Genomic DNA, 16,517 nt, shown 5'->3' with positions numbered 1-16,517 from the left:
TAAGACAACTTTTATTGAAAAAGAAAATATTTTGTAGACTCCTGGTTTCGAACCCAGGACCTCTCGGTAAGCAACACACACCTCAAACCATTCAATCTATCTCACGTTTCTGTTTTTAATTCGTAACTAAACGTTTATTAATCCAATCTGTTTCTTCTTCTCCTTCATTAAATCAAAACCTAGAACTATTCTCCCTCATCAAATCATTACTAAACTCGTATATCATTAAGATTATATTGTCTTCATCATAAAATCATCATCTTGCAAATCGAATTACTATCATATAATCATCAATTATTTACGTATTATTATCTTTATTTTTACCTTCATCATCATTATCGTTTATATCGTGCATCACCATCATATTTATCATCACATCTTCATCCACTTCATCATCAACTATCATCGACATACAGCATCATCATCATCACAACACACGCATCATGTAACAACACGATTATCATCATCTCATAATCACATCGTCATCTTATTTGTTCTAACTCTGCAGTATCATCATCGTTCCCAATTCCCATCATTCGTTATCATTATTTTATGTACTATCTTCATCTTCTTTGTTGTTATAACCGAGAACAAAAATAGAAATCATGAAGCAGCAATCTTATTTCACTGATAGTAACAGAAGTTATAAAGGGTTCGCGGTGTTATAGTCGACTTGAACAGACCTATAGCAGCGATTATCAACTGAAGAGAAAAAAAATGAGAGAGAGGTGTCGGTTTTCACAGAAAACAAGCTGTAGCAGCTGCTTGTAAATGTTCTGTAACGAAAACGAGTACCAGAATGTTGTGGGTTCGTGAAGAAATTTAAGAGAGAGAGATAGAGAGAGAGTGTTGAAGGTGGTGGTTCGTTGCCGGTGATTATGGTAACCGGTGGTGTTCTCGGTTTGCAGGGTGGTCTTGGTGGTGTTGGAGACGACGGTGATGGTTCTTGGTGGCGGTTGAGGGCAGCTAGAATGGTGGTGATTGAATGATGGTGGTGGCGGCTCCCTGCGGTGGTGATAGAGAGGGTGCAATGGGATAACATCTCATATACATATATACATATACCATACAATGCTATATAATAATAAGAATGTTATTTAATATAATAATAATAATAAAAATAATAATATCAATCAATGATTCAAGAGTTAGACAACAATACAGTGAAGCAGTCGGGTAATCCTACAGTCAATTTTCACGGAGTGCTATCGTGTCCATTGCTAAACAGTTAATATAATAAAGTGTTCCTAAAAATCTCAAATTTTTAGATTAAATATAATTAATTATTTCACTCATTAACTGTTTGAAACCTGATCAAAAAGGTTTGAAAATTATTTATTTTCTGTTCCAATTTATATGTACGGAGTACAAAAAAACTTAGATTGAAATGGTAAAAAAATATTTATCAAAACTATTATCTTTTTAATCAAATTTTGGAACAACTTTTATTTTAAAACTTCTTATATATATATATATATATATATATATATATATATATATATATATATATATATATATATATATATATATATATATATATATATATATTAGACCTCTTTTAAAAATAATTAAACGTCAACCAAAAGTTACAGACATTTACCATTTAAGCTCAAAATTAATTATATTTAATATACACTGTGTATATATATATAAACAGTTTTAAATAACAAAATCTACTACACACATAAATATATAATAAATGATTAAATTAAATATTACAATATATATATATATATATATATATATATATATATATATATATATATACAAGAAATATACATATAGAATAATAGTTTTTTTTTTTACAATGTATTCTATTGTACATAATTATTTATAACAATAAATGTATATAATAGTTTATTAATGTTCATGTTATTATATATATTATACCTATATTTATATATACACATATTTATATATGTCCACATATTTACAAGCAATGGTTCGTGAATCATCGGGAACAGTCGAAAGTAAATTGAAAATATGAACATTGTTTCAAAATTTTCTAGACTCAATATTACATACCTTGCTTATCGTATTGAAATCATATAAAGATCAAGTTTAAATTTGGTCGGAAATTCCTGGGTCATCACAATCAATTGATTCAGTTCCTTCTCCTAAAGAACATTCTCCTGTTCCTTATAATTCTGGAAATTCTTCTAACAATTCTGCATGTGAATCTATAGTTTGAATATAATAACATGTATCATCTGGAGATTGTGGTTGTTGCATGGCTCTATCAACAGAAAAGGTAACACTCTCGTCCTCTATACTTAGGGTCAGTTTCTTACCGAACACGTCTATTATTGTTTTAGCCGTGTTTAAGAATGGTCTTCCTAATATAAGAGGAACTCGAGAATCTTCTTCCATGTCCAGAATAACAAAATCTACTGGAAATACTAAAGTACCAACTTTAACTAGCATGTTCTCCATTATCCCTCTAGGATATTTTACTGATCGATCGGCTAGTTGTATGCTTATTTATGTTGGTTTCAATTCTCCAAGGTCTAGTTTAGCGTATAATGAATACGGCATTAAATTTATACTAGCACCTAAGTCTGCCAATGCTTCTATTGAACTAAGACTACCCAGAAAATATGGAATTGTGAAACTTCCTGGATCTAAAAGTTTTTCTGGTAGCTTATTCAACAGCACTGCAGAACAATTAGCATTCATTGTAACAGCCGAAAGTTCTTCCATTTTCTTTCTATTTGTGATTAGATCTTTCAGGAATTTAGCATATCTTGGCATTCCTGAAATCACATCAATGAAAGGAAGATTTATATTTATTTGTTTAAACATATTCAGGAATTTGGATTGCTCGGCTTCAAGTCTTTCTTTTCTCATTTTACTTGGGTAAGGAAGCGGTGGTTGGTATGTTTTAACATAAGGCTTTGCCTTAACTGTATTCTCTACATTAACCTTTTCAACTACCGGTTCTGTTTCCTTCTCTTGCTCAGATTGTGGTGCTTGTGGAGTAGGAATAGAGTCATCAGAATTTACAGGTATTTCAGGTGGTTTAAGTGTAATACCACTTCTCGTGGTAATGGCTTTAGTTGTTTCATTCCGGGGGTTAGCATTTGTATCGCTAGGTAGACTCCCCGATTTTCTTTCACCTATCAACCTTGCTAGGTTGCTCACTTCTTGTTCCAGATTTTGGATTGAAGCTTGTTGATTTCTAAATGCTTGAGCATTTTGTTCATTGGTTTGTTTCTGAGATGTGAAAAACTGAGTTTGAGATTCAACTAGCTTCGACATCGTATCTTCTAAATTTGGCTTTTTATCATCGGTTTGTGGTGGTTTAATTGGAAAAATAGGTGTTTGCTGATTGTAAGTATTGTTGGATACTTACTGATTGTTAGGACCTTGTTGGTTGTTGTATGAAACATTTCGGTTATAATTCTGATTGTAGTTTGGTCTTGGCGGTTGATAATTATTTTGATAATTATTTCCAGGCCTTTGGTTCATGTACGAAACATTCTCTCTTTGTTCCATTGTTTGTTCAATACTGAGACAATCTTTTTTCAAATGTGGTCCTCCACACTGCTCACAACTAATTCGTATTGCGTGAATATCCTTAGTCATCTTTTCCATTCGTCTCTCGAAAGCATCTATCTTTGTAGAAATGGAATCAAAGTCATGGCTAGAATCGGCTCTAGTCGCTTTAGATGATCTAACGATGTCTTTTTCTTGATGCCACTCATGTGAGTGGGAAGCAGTGTTATCAATAATTTTGTAAGCTTTAGTTGCGGTTTTCTTCATAATGGAACCACCACCTGCTATATCGATGTCTTTTCGTGTGGTAATGTCGCATCCTTGATAGAATATTTGTACTATTTGATAAGTGTCTAAACCATGCTGAGGACATCCTCTTAACAACTTTCCAAATCTTGTCCACGCCTCATATAGAGTTTCATTTGGCTTTTGTGTGAACGTAACAATTTCTCCTTGAAGTCTCACGGCTTTAGATGCCGGAAAGAATTGTTTAAGAAATTTTTCAACTAAGACATCCCATGTATCAATCGCCCCTTCAGGTAACGATTCTAACCAATCTTTGGCTTCTCCCTTTAAAGTCCAAGGAAATAACATGAGATAGATCTGTTCATCTTCAACTTCTATGATTTTGAATAGAGTACAGATCCTATTAAAGGTACGAAGATCTTCGTTTGGATCTTCCTTTGGTGCACCACTAAATTGGCATTGATTTGTTACCATGTGTAGGATTTGTCCTTTGATTTCATAATCTGGTGCATTAATGTCTGGTTGAGTAATTACATGACCTTGGCCAGTGCGTTTAGCCCTCATTCGATCTTCCATACTTAGAGGTTCCAGATTTTCCATGATTGAATTTGTTGAATCTGAATCACTAGAGGATTCTAACTTAATGGTTTCTTCCTCGACAATCTCTGGATGAGTGATTTGTGGTTCAGGAGGAATGATTAGTGGTTCAGGATCTCTGAATTGTCCCTGAATATCCTCTGGATTCTCAATTGTGAGGTCGGGTTCAAAAAATGGATTATCAGAAATTTAAATTGGAGTACTTGGTTGATTAGATGACGATTCTAAAGAAAAATCAACGGCGACAATGTTAGCTAGATGTCTTGATCAAGTTACAGGTGATGAACATATGAAAGGTGGTGAACGTTTTGCTCGGTGCATTCACAGAATATCCTATTAGTTATACAGATAAAAATTATATAAGTTATCAAATTAATAGACTTTTCTGATTTTGCCCACGTTTCGAATAGCCAATAGATGCAGCAGGTAGCCAGGACCCTTTAAATCGGAAGCCCACAACTCGCCACTAACAAATCCAACTATTACTACGAACCAGAAAATTTTGGATGTCTATCAATTTAACCGCTTAAAATAATTTTTCGTCGAGCTTTAAAGAAAATAAAGAGAATTCTATGTCCTAAAAACTAGAGCGTCGAGAAATAAGAAGGAAAAAGAGTGCATCGGAAAATAAAAGTTCGAAAAATAAGCGTCAAAAAACAAAGGTCGAAAAATAATAATAAGAAAGTAGCGCGTCGAAACTTAAAAGGTACTAAATTTTATAAACAGCGTCGCAAAATTCTAAAGCACCTAAATCTTAATCTAAAGAAAAAGCACTTAAGGGATTTTACGGCAAAGCCTAAAAATCTAGAAGTATAAAAATAACTACGGCAAAATACTAGTCTTAAAACTAATTACGAATGATAAATATACAAATTACGAATTAAACTAATAAAAGGATACAAAATATAAAAATAAAACTAAAGTTATAAAAATACAATCTTTATAAAAATATTATTTTTATATTATTATTTTATAAAAGTATTAATTTTATATAATTAATAAAACTAAATAAAACTTAAAAATACAAAATTAAATAAACTAAAACTAATTAATATTAAATGTTAACCCTAATTACTAATTAATTAATTAAAATTATATTTAACCTAACCCTAATTCGTACCAGCTGAGGTACCAGACCTGTCAAATCACCTCATGCGGTCGCATGAGGTTTGTTAACGAATTCCATGCGTTTGCATGGTGTTGGTTACCAGGCCAAATATTTGGGCTGCTACAGTTGGGCCCGTATACTCTTTTAATTAATTTTTTTCTGATTTATATTATATAAAGTATGTAAATAAAAAAACTTATATTTTAAAAATAGAAATAGAAATACTTTATAATTTTATATATTTTGAACAACTCTTATATATATATATATATATATATATATATATATATATATATATATATATATATATATATATATATATATATATATATATATATATATTTATTTTTGAATTTTTTTAAAATTTAAAACGTATTTTTACAAAAATAAATTAAAACTTAATAAGATTTTTTTTTATAGCGTTTCGCTTCGGCGTTTAAGATATTCCCCGGCAGCGGCGCCAAAAATACTTGATGTTATGCGAGGTGTATATGAAATAGTTATATATTTATTACGAAATACTATTAAATACGATACAATTTTACACAAGTTATTTATTTATTTATAGAGTGGATATACCTAAACCTTGCTACAACACTATAGGCAGTGTACCTAATCGTAAAGTAGTGTAGTTTTTAGTAAGTCCGGTTCGTTCCGCAGGGAGCTAGCCAAGTTTAACGCTATATTTTTAAACTATATTTGTATAAATATATATATATATATATATATATATATATATATATATATATATATATATATATATATATATATATATATATATATATATATATATATATATATATATATATATATATATATATAAGTAGTATTATTATTATTATAAAAATGGGGTTTTTACCGTTTAGTGACCGGTTTGTCGATTTTATGTCTTAAGTCACAATTAAAACCTAATGTAAAATATTAAATATAAAAATGACTTAATTTAATGCGTAAAGTAAATGACGATAAATAAAAATGCGATAATTGAAAGTACGATAATTAAAAGTGCAATAAATAAAATGACAGTAAATAAAAGTGCGATGAGATATAAAATAAAGAAATTATGCTTATTTAAACTTCCGTAATCATGATGTTCGATGTGTTGATTTTAGTTTATTACCATGGGTTAATTGTCCTTTGTCCTGGATTATTCGATATGTCCATATGATTTTTGTCCATAACAGTCCATCAGTCATAAATATAAAGTGCGAGTGTCCTCGTCAAATTATCCTTATACCCGAAGTCAAATATTCTAACTAATTGGGGACTTAAACTGTAATAAGTTTTAATACATTGTTAATGATTACACCAGGTTATCGACTGTGTGCAATCCAAGGTTTTAATACTTTATTAACAATTACACCAAGTGTCCTTGTATGTAATCCACCCCTGTTTTAATGAGTCCGTTGACTATTAATCCATTCCCATGTCCGGTTAAATGAACGATTATTAGTACTTATAAATATCCCGCCCATCGTGTCCGATCGAGTGTATATGGTTATTTATAGATACGTCAAATTGTAAATCTCTATATTAAATTAACGAACTATTATTCACTTAGACAAATATAAAGTCCATTAATAGTCCATAGTCCAATTTCCACAAGTGTCGGTCTTTTATCCAAACCCCAATTATGGTATAAAGCCCAATTACCCCGTATTAATATTTAGTCCAACAACACGATTACTTCGATTTAAATAAGCATAATAATAATTTAGCTACGTGGCATTAAATTAAAAAGGTTGAACATAACTTACAATGAGTATTAATAGCGTAGCGTTACACGGACAGAGTTTCGACTTACAAACTTAAAGCATTCGCTAACAAAACCTTATTATTATTAAACTTTAATATTAAAATTATATTTAAAATATAAATATAAATATATATTTAAGAGAGTGAGAGATAGATAATATATTGTGTACATAATTCGGCCGAAAACGTTACAATTTATAGGACTTGGCCAGCTACAGGCCCTCATGCGATCGCATGACTTTAACACTACCTGGCCATGCGATTGCATGGCCAGCTGTACCAGCTCACATTGTCAACTAAAACGTGGGCTGCTGAGTTTATTTAATATATAATATAATATATATAATTTTATATAATTATATATATTATATTATATTCTTGTGCCTAGTTGACTCATAATTTTAGGTCCATTGCGTCGCGCGTTGATAGTTGGTTCATGTCTCGGTTCCGAATTTTCGAACGTCCTTGCGTACTACTTAATATCTTGTACTTTGCATTTCGCGGCTCGTACTCTTGTAATTTCTTGACGTTTCTCATCAATAAATAGAACCTCTTGGATTGTACTTTGTACTTTTTAGCATTTTGGTCATTTGCGTCTTCAATTTGTCGAATCTGTCTTTTGTCTTCACCTTTTATTATTTAAACGAATATCACTTGTAAATAGAACTATTGCAACTAAAAGCTTGTCTTTCTTGAGGGATAATGCTATGAAATATATGTTTGTTTTTAGCATTATCAGGAATGCACCACAAGTGAATGTGGAAGAAATCCTTTCACAGAAGCCTAAAAGAAATAAATCTACTGGTGATGGCCTATACAGAAGAAATCCCATCATTCTACCCCCTCAAATTCCAGTATATGACCCTGCTGCTATCTTATTTCCTGAAGCTGGCCAGCCCTCAAAGTAAAAGAAGAAGAGCTATCTGAAGAAGAACTAGATAAAGACAAGGATAAAGTCAGATAGCCTTCTGATGCTTAAATTGTATCTTTTGATTATTTCTTTTTTCATTATAATGTTTTGTAATTACTGTATATACTCTGTTTTAATGAAAATGAAATGAGTTTATATTCAAAATCATATCAATTGATAAGATATAGATAACTCAACAAAAGATCCCAAAACAAACATAAAAGGGACAAATCTTACTGCCTATTTTCATTAGGTCCCTTAGTGCTGGATTTAGTGTGTTTCTCTTTATGTCATAGGTTTTGTCATCATCAAATAGGGGTAGATTGTTGAGTCCCCAAAATAATTAAGGATTTAATTATGACAAAACTGTAATTTATTTGCACTAAAATGTTATGTGCAGTTAGCACAAGTTTGTTTATGTATAGACAGCAAATATTGATGTGTTGAGTGTTTAGTTTGCTGCTTAGTCTACCAGCACAAGGTAGACAGTATTCTTCAATTAGCACAGGATGTGTACCCAGCAATTCAAGAATACTTAGTGACTCAGCAATGAAGAACCAGCATAGCTGGAATGCAGCTTACTACACAAGACATCTATGCTCCATTACAAGCATAGTAGTTTTCAAAGTGGTCTACATCAATTGTACTATTCAACAGAAGTCAAAGACAAAGTTGAACAGAAAAGGACACGCGTCGGCGGCTGACAAGTGACCTTACAAGACCACATGGGAATGCAGAAGTTTAACGCATGTGCAGACATGTGTTATACTTTGTCAACGCCTAGGGAACACAACATTCTATTTGTTTAAATAAATAGTGATGCCAAACCGAATTGTGGCATTCCTGCAAATAGCTACCAAAGAGGAAAGAGGAGAGCACGCTCTCTGATGCAGTTGTCCCCACAAGTACAGACATCCTATGTACCAGTGGACAATAGAACAATTACATGGTTAATAGGACTACTATAAATTGGGGTATCCACTATTGTAACAACTAGTGGTGTGGGTTTTATTTATTTAGAGTCCAAACGTGTAATAGCTTAAATATCCTTATTAGCTATACTTAGATAAATCTGTATCAACCAACTATCATTCTGCCAAGGATAGTTGTAATTCTTTGTGATTCAATCAATAAAGAATAAACCGTTGAAAATTACCTTTGACTCTATTTAAATTACTTTCTTGAATACTAAATCGTTTAAACTGTTTAAGTTAATCAAAAATTGTATTCACCCCCCCCCCTACAATACACCTGTTGTTTATCAAGGGACCAACATTCGGTAATATTTTTGAGCTAATTTCTTTATCCCCTTTGTGATCAGCTGACAATGTGGCCCATCTAAGTGGGGTCGTAGGTCAAAATAAGTCTACAAGTTTTAAAGAAACAACTAGTTAGGCCATTATATATACTTGAACAATTTTACAATTAAGTTAACAAAAGTATAACCTCCAGCTCAGGGATAAGATGCTCATAATCCTCCTCTGGGATTGTTTTCCAGTCTTTATAACAATAAGGTATTTTGGTTACTGCGTTCCCTAGAGCGGAACATAATTGATTTCCGTTGTCACCTGACGGGCTGAACATACCCCTCTTATCAACAAGAAACTCTATATGAGACAAACTTTTATGTCTCGCGTTACTAGCCTTTAATCCCACATTGCAGGACTTCCCGCGAACCGGGGCTACAAAGTTAAATAACAAATCATTAATGTAGTGAGTGTGTATATATGTACATATATATACATACAGTGTGTATGTATATATGTGAACATATATATACATATAAGATTGTATATATTCTTGATAGTTATGTATATATATGTACATATATATACATAACAGTTATGTACATATATATACATAACAGTATAGTACATATATATACATAACTGTTTGTACATATATGTACATATATACATAATATTTCATCAAAGGTAAACCGAGATAATTTTACTTACGTCTACCACTCGTTTGACAATCATGCAGTAACTCCGAAGGAGAACCGCCACCAGGTGGGCCATTATCTCCATCCCCGTCATGGTTGCGATAACCAACATCTGCCATCTGTAAAAAGTGTAAAGGTATATACGAACATTCCCCAAAATAAAGAAATACAATCAGTGAACATATTTATTACAAATATAGCTAACTCAAACAAGAAAATGAAACTGTTTTTAATTTGTACTCCGTAGTTGGTAACATTTGTGTTATATTTCTTTTTTTTTTTTTTAGATTGGCATATGTTTGATGAAGTTAGACCTACGTCCACGACAAGTTAATGTAATCATTAAGTAACTTATGTTAAATGGATTTAGTGCGATTAGAAAGAACGTTCATTGTAGTAGATTATTATTTTCAATTAACTAAATATCTAATATATAATATGTAAAAAAATCAAAGTAAAAATAAAAAACTCAAAGTAAAAATAAAAAAATCAACTAGTAATATTAATGTAAATTAATTTTTGACGGATCATTATTAAAAAAATAAATAAAAAGTGATAAGCATATGGGGTAATAGTGTGTGCCGCAATACAACTACTAATATATAATATTACTAGTTAAATACTATTTTTTTTGTTTTTACCCTTTAGCGGCGCTGGTTCGCCACAAAATGGCGTCACAATAGAGTTGGTGGGAAATTTTTTCATCTAGGGGAAAAAATTAAAAGGAAAAAACAAAAAGAATATACATTAAGTGGCGATTTTTATGCGCCACAAAATAGTTGACGGGTTGTTTACCACTTTATTTTTTTAAATCAAAAATAAATTCACTAAATCAATTGTGGCGCGTGTAGCGCCACAAAAGCGCCACAGATGGTAATGTTAGACCAAAACTGAGTGCTCGTTGAAAATTGTGTCTTTTTGCGACCCTTTAGCGGCGCTTTTGGAGCGCCACAATAGGTATGCGTCGCCTGTTCTCATTTTTCTAGTAGTGTTTTCACATGTGGACGGGTTTAAGGCTGGTAGAACTGAACTCAAAGCTCATTTGCATTCTAGTTCACTTCCACAAATCCCCTCATCTTTTCTAGTGAGAGAAACTCATTTCCTAGTAAGAGAAAGCTTAGATCGGAGGTGAAGGAGGTTGAATCTCTCCAAAGTGCAAGAGTTAACATTGTTCATCTTGTTTCTAGCTACGTGGTGATAGTGGTGGTAAGTCCTAACTCCAATTTTCATTCAATTTGAGGTTAGGGTTTGGTGTTGCATGTTCGTGATATAACCCATCTAAATCACAAGTGAGTGTTTGAAGCTAGTGGTAGGTGTTGATGACCCTTGTTGGTGGGTTTTGGGTTGGAAAACGTTTTGGTCATGTATAGACTTGCAATTTGGGTATAATCACTTGTGTTAGTGATTTTGTTGGTGATTGGAACCCATTTGGGTGTCTTTGGTAGTTGATTTTGGGTGCAAACCCAATTTGGGTCAAACTGGGTCATTTGGGTGAATTGGGTCATGAAGTGCTCCTAGCACTTGACCATAAGGTTTATTTAGTTGAGTTTGGGACCAAATCACTAGCTTTTGGTGATTTGGAGAGTTTGGGTCTTGGTTGACTTAGTTGCTGTTTTGGGTGCAATTTGGGTCAAATTAGCACTTGTGGGTTTTTGGGTCAAGCCACTAGTGTTTATAGCTTGATTGTTGTATTTGTGATAGGTGACTTGCTCTTGGATCAAGCATAAAGTCCTAGAGAGGTTTTCACTTATCGGATTGCTCAAGGTAAGTGGAGTATTTATATGTGTGTGTATATAAATTGTTTACTTGCGGGATTTAGTGGCGAGTACTATCCAATTGTGAAGGATTTTACTCTTCATTGGCCACTTTGCATTGTGGTGAGTGATGTCTCTAATGTAAGACTCACTCTTCATTGGCAACATTGCATTTGGGGAAAGTGGTGAGTGTGATTACTTTGAAGTCCATTCTTAGTTGGCCACTTATAAGGATGTGGGAAGTGTTACCAATTGAGACCACACTTTTCATTGACCACATTCGGGTCTACATGGTGGTGCCATCCGGAAGGCGCCTTCGTTGGCCATGTACACGAGTTGTTGGTGCTATTCATTTGATGATTAGCACTTTTGGGAATGGTTAACCATTTTTGCATTCGTATGTTGTATTTTGGTAGTGTAGCGTGTTATATTCTTGTTTATGCAATTAACATTCTAGCTTGTACTTGATTGTGTTTATTTGCGTTAGTGATGCTATCTTGTATGCGGTTTGTGTAAGTTGCGCAAGTAAGTGATTTATGTATGTATGCATATAAGTATTGCACTCACTAAGAATTGTAGCTTACTCCTTCATTGTTTACTTTTTTTAGGTAGTGGCACATCGAAGGACAAGGGTATAGTTTGGCCTAGCTTGCTTGTGGCGGATTTTGGAAAGCGCTTTTTGGTAATGGTACCGACGGTCATGCTCATTAATGGGTCATTTTGGTTAAACTTATGTGTCTTGTGTACCCGATGATGTAAACACTTAACTTGATGTATTGTTTAAACTTGTACTAGTATTTGAACAAGTGGTGTAGTCAAATTGTGGTTGTGATGGTTTATATCAATGTTTTTTTAAAAAAAAAGTGTGTCTAATTTTTACAAGTTAATTGTTAAATTGGTTTGGGATCGTTTCAAGTTCATAAGCGTTGTTAATGAATATATGCATACCAATACGTGTGTTTGCATTTATACGCTACTTATTATATTTAAAATGTTTGTTAACTAATAGAGATACATACAGATACGTGTGTTGCATCATCGCTAACACTTCCATCAGTTTTCTATTCAACACCAATTGTGCAGGTGCGCAGAACCTTAGACACCAATTGAGAACCCACCTTCTTTTTGTTGTTGCCTCCCAAACTCTTACCCATGACCACAAACGAATCACGGTTCAGATTGAAAGTTACTAATCAAAAGTAATCGATCGTAAGAATCATCGCTGTCAAGTCGCCAAAAATCGCCCTTACTTTTTGGAGCTACTACGATTTTTCTTGTATGTCCTTTTTTGGCTAGTCATTGCAATCATTTTTTGGCCCTATCCAAAAGCTTTGCTATGAGGGAAAAGCCATTTATAGAATTTATTTTGTCGTTAAAAAACTACAGAATATGTGATTTTTTTCACTTAAACAAATGAATCACTAAATAAATAATTAGGCAGAATCTTCGGAGTCTTTCATTCTCCAATATATTCTTTGAGAGGCATACACTTAGACGTATACAATAAAATAAAGGAATATCGTTAATAATTAATAAAAATACTTCATCCGTTCTAATTCTATCGTCCACTATTTCATTTTAAGATTTCTCAAATTAATTGTCCACTTTTATAAATGGATAAGAATAATGTGATAAAAGTCTTTTGTACATCTACTTTATTCATGTAGGAAAAAATGATAGGTAAAAATTAAGAGTAAGACAGGAAAGTATATACAAAAAGGTACATGTGACATGTACTTTTTTCTAAACTGTGTGGTTTTTTTTTTTTGAGACAATAATTTTTAAACGGAGGGAATACATATAAATATTAAGTATAGATAAAACAAAGATTAGATCTTCTTTGACATTGACTTTATCATGATTGTATGATTAAAATACTATGATAAAAAATTGCAAATTGGAGAATATATATATATATATATATATATATATATATATATATATATATATATATATATATATATATATATATATATATATATATATATATATATATATATATATTGGGGTCACATGATCTCTTTTGAACAAATCGTCCTAATTAATAAAAAAAAACAATTTAATTATCATGTACTTTTTGAATTGTTTAAAATTAATTTGTAAGTTTTATAAATAGATAACAACAAGATGAAAACAAAACGATGCAAATAAATTCAGAATTAAAACATTCAATGCATTGAATATTTTTATTTTTTTCTTCGAGCGTTTTACCGCCAAAATAATAATATTCGTCACAAAGTGTCTTTTTTAAATGTTCATATTTACCTAATTTTGATGTCTGAAAAAAAAAATTCGAAAAAAACCAAAATTTTAAAAACAAATTTACTTCCCCCACTTTCCCAAAAAAAGTGATTCCCTCTTGATTATGATATATAAATATATATATATATATATATATATATATATATATATATATATATATATATATATATATATATATATATATATATATATATATATATATATATATATAACGAATTACCACTTACAGTAGTGCTGTATATGAAATGCCCCCTTCATACCGATTATAAACGATTCACAATAGTTGATTTCATTTCGAGGCACTTGACCTCTAAATGATACATTTTACAAACATTGCATTCGTTTTTAAAAGACAAACTTTCATCACATCTAAAGTTGACGGCATGCATACCATTTCATAATATCCAAACTATAAATGACTTAATAATATTCCTGATGAACTCAACGACTCGAATGCAACGTCTTTTGAAATATGTCATGAATGACTCCAAGTAATATCTCTAAAATGAGCAAATGCACAGCGGAAGATTTCTTTCATACCTGAGAATAAACATGCTTTAAAGTGTCAACCAAAAGGTTGGTGAGTTCATAAGTTTATCGTAAACAATAAAATTCATCGTTTTGATAGACCACAAGATTTCAAATACAGTACACCTATCTCGTGTACGAAACCATTTTTCATAATGCTTAGCAGAGTAGGTTCGTATCCTTTTCTCCCCCGTAGATTGCCTCGCGATTTTAAAATAATCGTGCACATATCTCGTGCACAAAACTAATACACATAACCTGTGTATAAAAATCATTCTCTCGATACATAACATTCATTTCAATTTCATAGCTTGGCTTGGTAACCGACCTTAACATATAATGCGCATCAATAATATCCCCAAAACAGAACATCTCGTCTGTATAATAAATAAACCTCGAAGTACTAAACACCACGCCCACTAGCTCTTCCATCTAGTGAACATTTTGGGTTAGGGTGTTAAACCCGGTAGCTACCTTTAGGATTCGCGTGAATTAGGGATATACCGAATTCTAATTCTTAGGTTACCAAGCAATAATAATCAGGTGAAAATATTCACATCAATTGGTGGCAATTATCATGTCCACATAATTCAATAATAATTCACAGAACTTCTGTCTGTATAATAATTCATTCGAGGAATGTTTTGCTTGTGTCTATCTCGTCAAACATTTATAACAACATTTCATGTATTCGCAGTTCAAAATATATTTCAAAAGCATTTAATAAAGCAGTTATAAAAACAGCGCTTGTATTCTCAGTCCCAAAAATGTAAAGAGTAAAAGGGAGCAAATGAACTCACAATTCTGTATTTTGTAGTAAAAATACATATGACGATATTGAACAATGCAGGGTTGGCCTCGGATTCACGAACCTATATCATTTGTATATATATTAATAAACATAATTGTGATCAAACAAATATATTATTATTAATGATGTAATTTATTTATATAGTAGATTAATAAGTTTTATTATATATATTTTCATTTTATATATAGATATATTAATATAGTTAAGTTATGTGTATTAAATATATATTTATATATATAATCTTTATTTTTATGCTTATAACTTTAAAAATGTAATTAATACTTTTATTTTCATAATCGTAATTATTTTAATAATAATGATATAGATAATACGGATAATGATAATAACGTTAGTTTAGTAAAAATAATACTTTTAATAATAATGGTAATTTTTAATGGTTTTAATAGAAATTTTCAGTAATCATACAGTATTACTAATATTAATGTTTAAATGATAAGTCTATTAATGATACCTTGTAATATTAATAATAATAATAATGTTAATACTAATAATAATACCTATGTTAATAATAATAATAATAATAATAATAATAATAATAATAATAATAATAATAATAATAATAATAATAATAATAATAATAATAATAATAATAATAATAATAATAATAATCATAATAATAATAATAATAATAATAATAATAATCATAATAATCATAATAATAATAATAATAATAATAATAATAATAATAATAATAATAATAATAATAATAATAATAATAATAATAATAATAATAATCATAATAATCATAATAATCATAATAATTATAACTTGATACTAATACTATTATTAATGATAATAATAATAGTTTGTGTTATTTTTGTAATAACAATAATAATAATATTCATATTCATAATAATAATAATAATTGTACTTATATCAATAATAATAATAATAATACTATTAATAATTGATGATATTACTTAATAATAACTAAAATGATAATAATAGAAATCATATTATTAATTTTATCATAACAATAATAATAATTACTAATCATCATAATATCAATAATAATACTAATAATGGTTATGTTACTTATATTCATGATGATATTAATAATAGTTATAATACTAATAATAATTATA

The sequence above is a fragment of the Rutidosis leptorrhynchoides genome, chromosome 7, assembly GCF_046630445.1.
Source record: "Rutidosis leptorrhynchoides isolate AG116_Rl617_1_P2 chromosome 7, CSIRO_AGI_Rlap_v1, whole genome shotgun sequence".
NCBI lineage: Eukaryota > Viridiplantae > Streptophyta > Magnoliopsida > Asterales > Asteraceae > Rutidosis > Rutidosis leptorrhynchoides.
The sequence above is the reverse complement of the archived record's forward strand: the minus strand, read 5'-3'. Positions refer to the sequence as shown.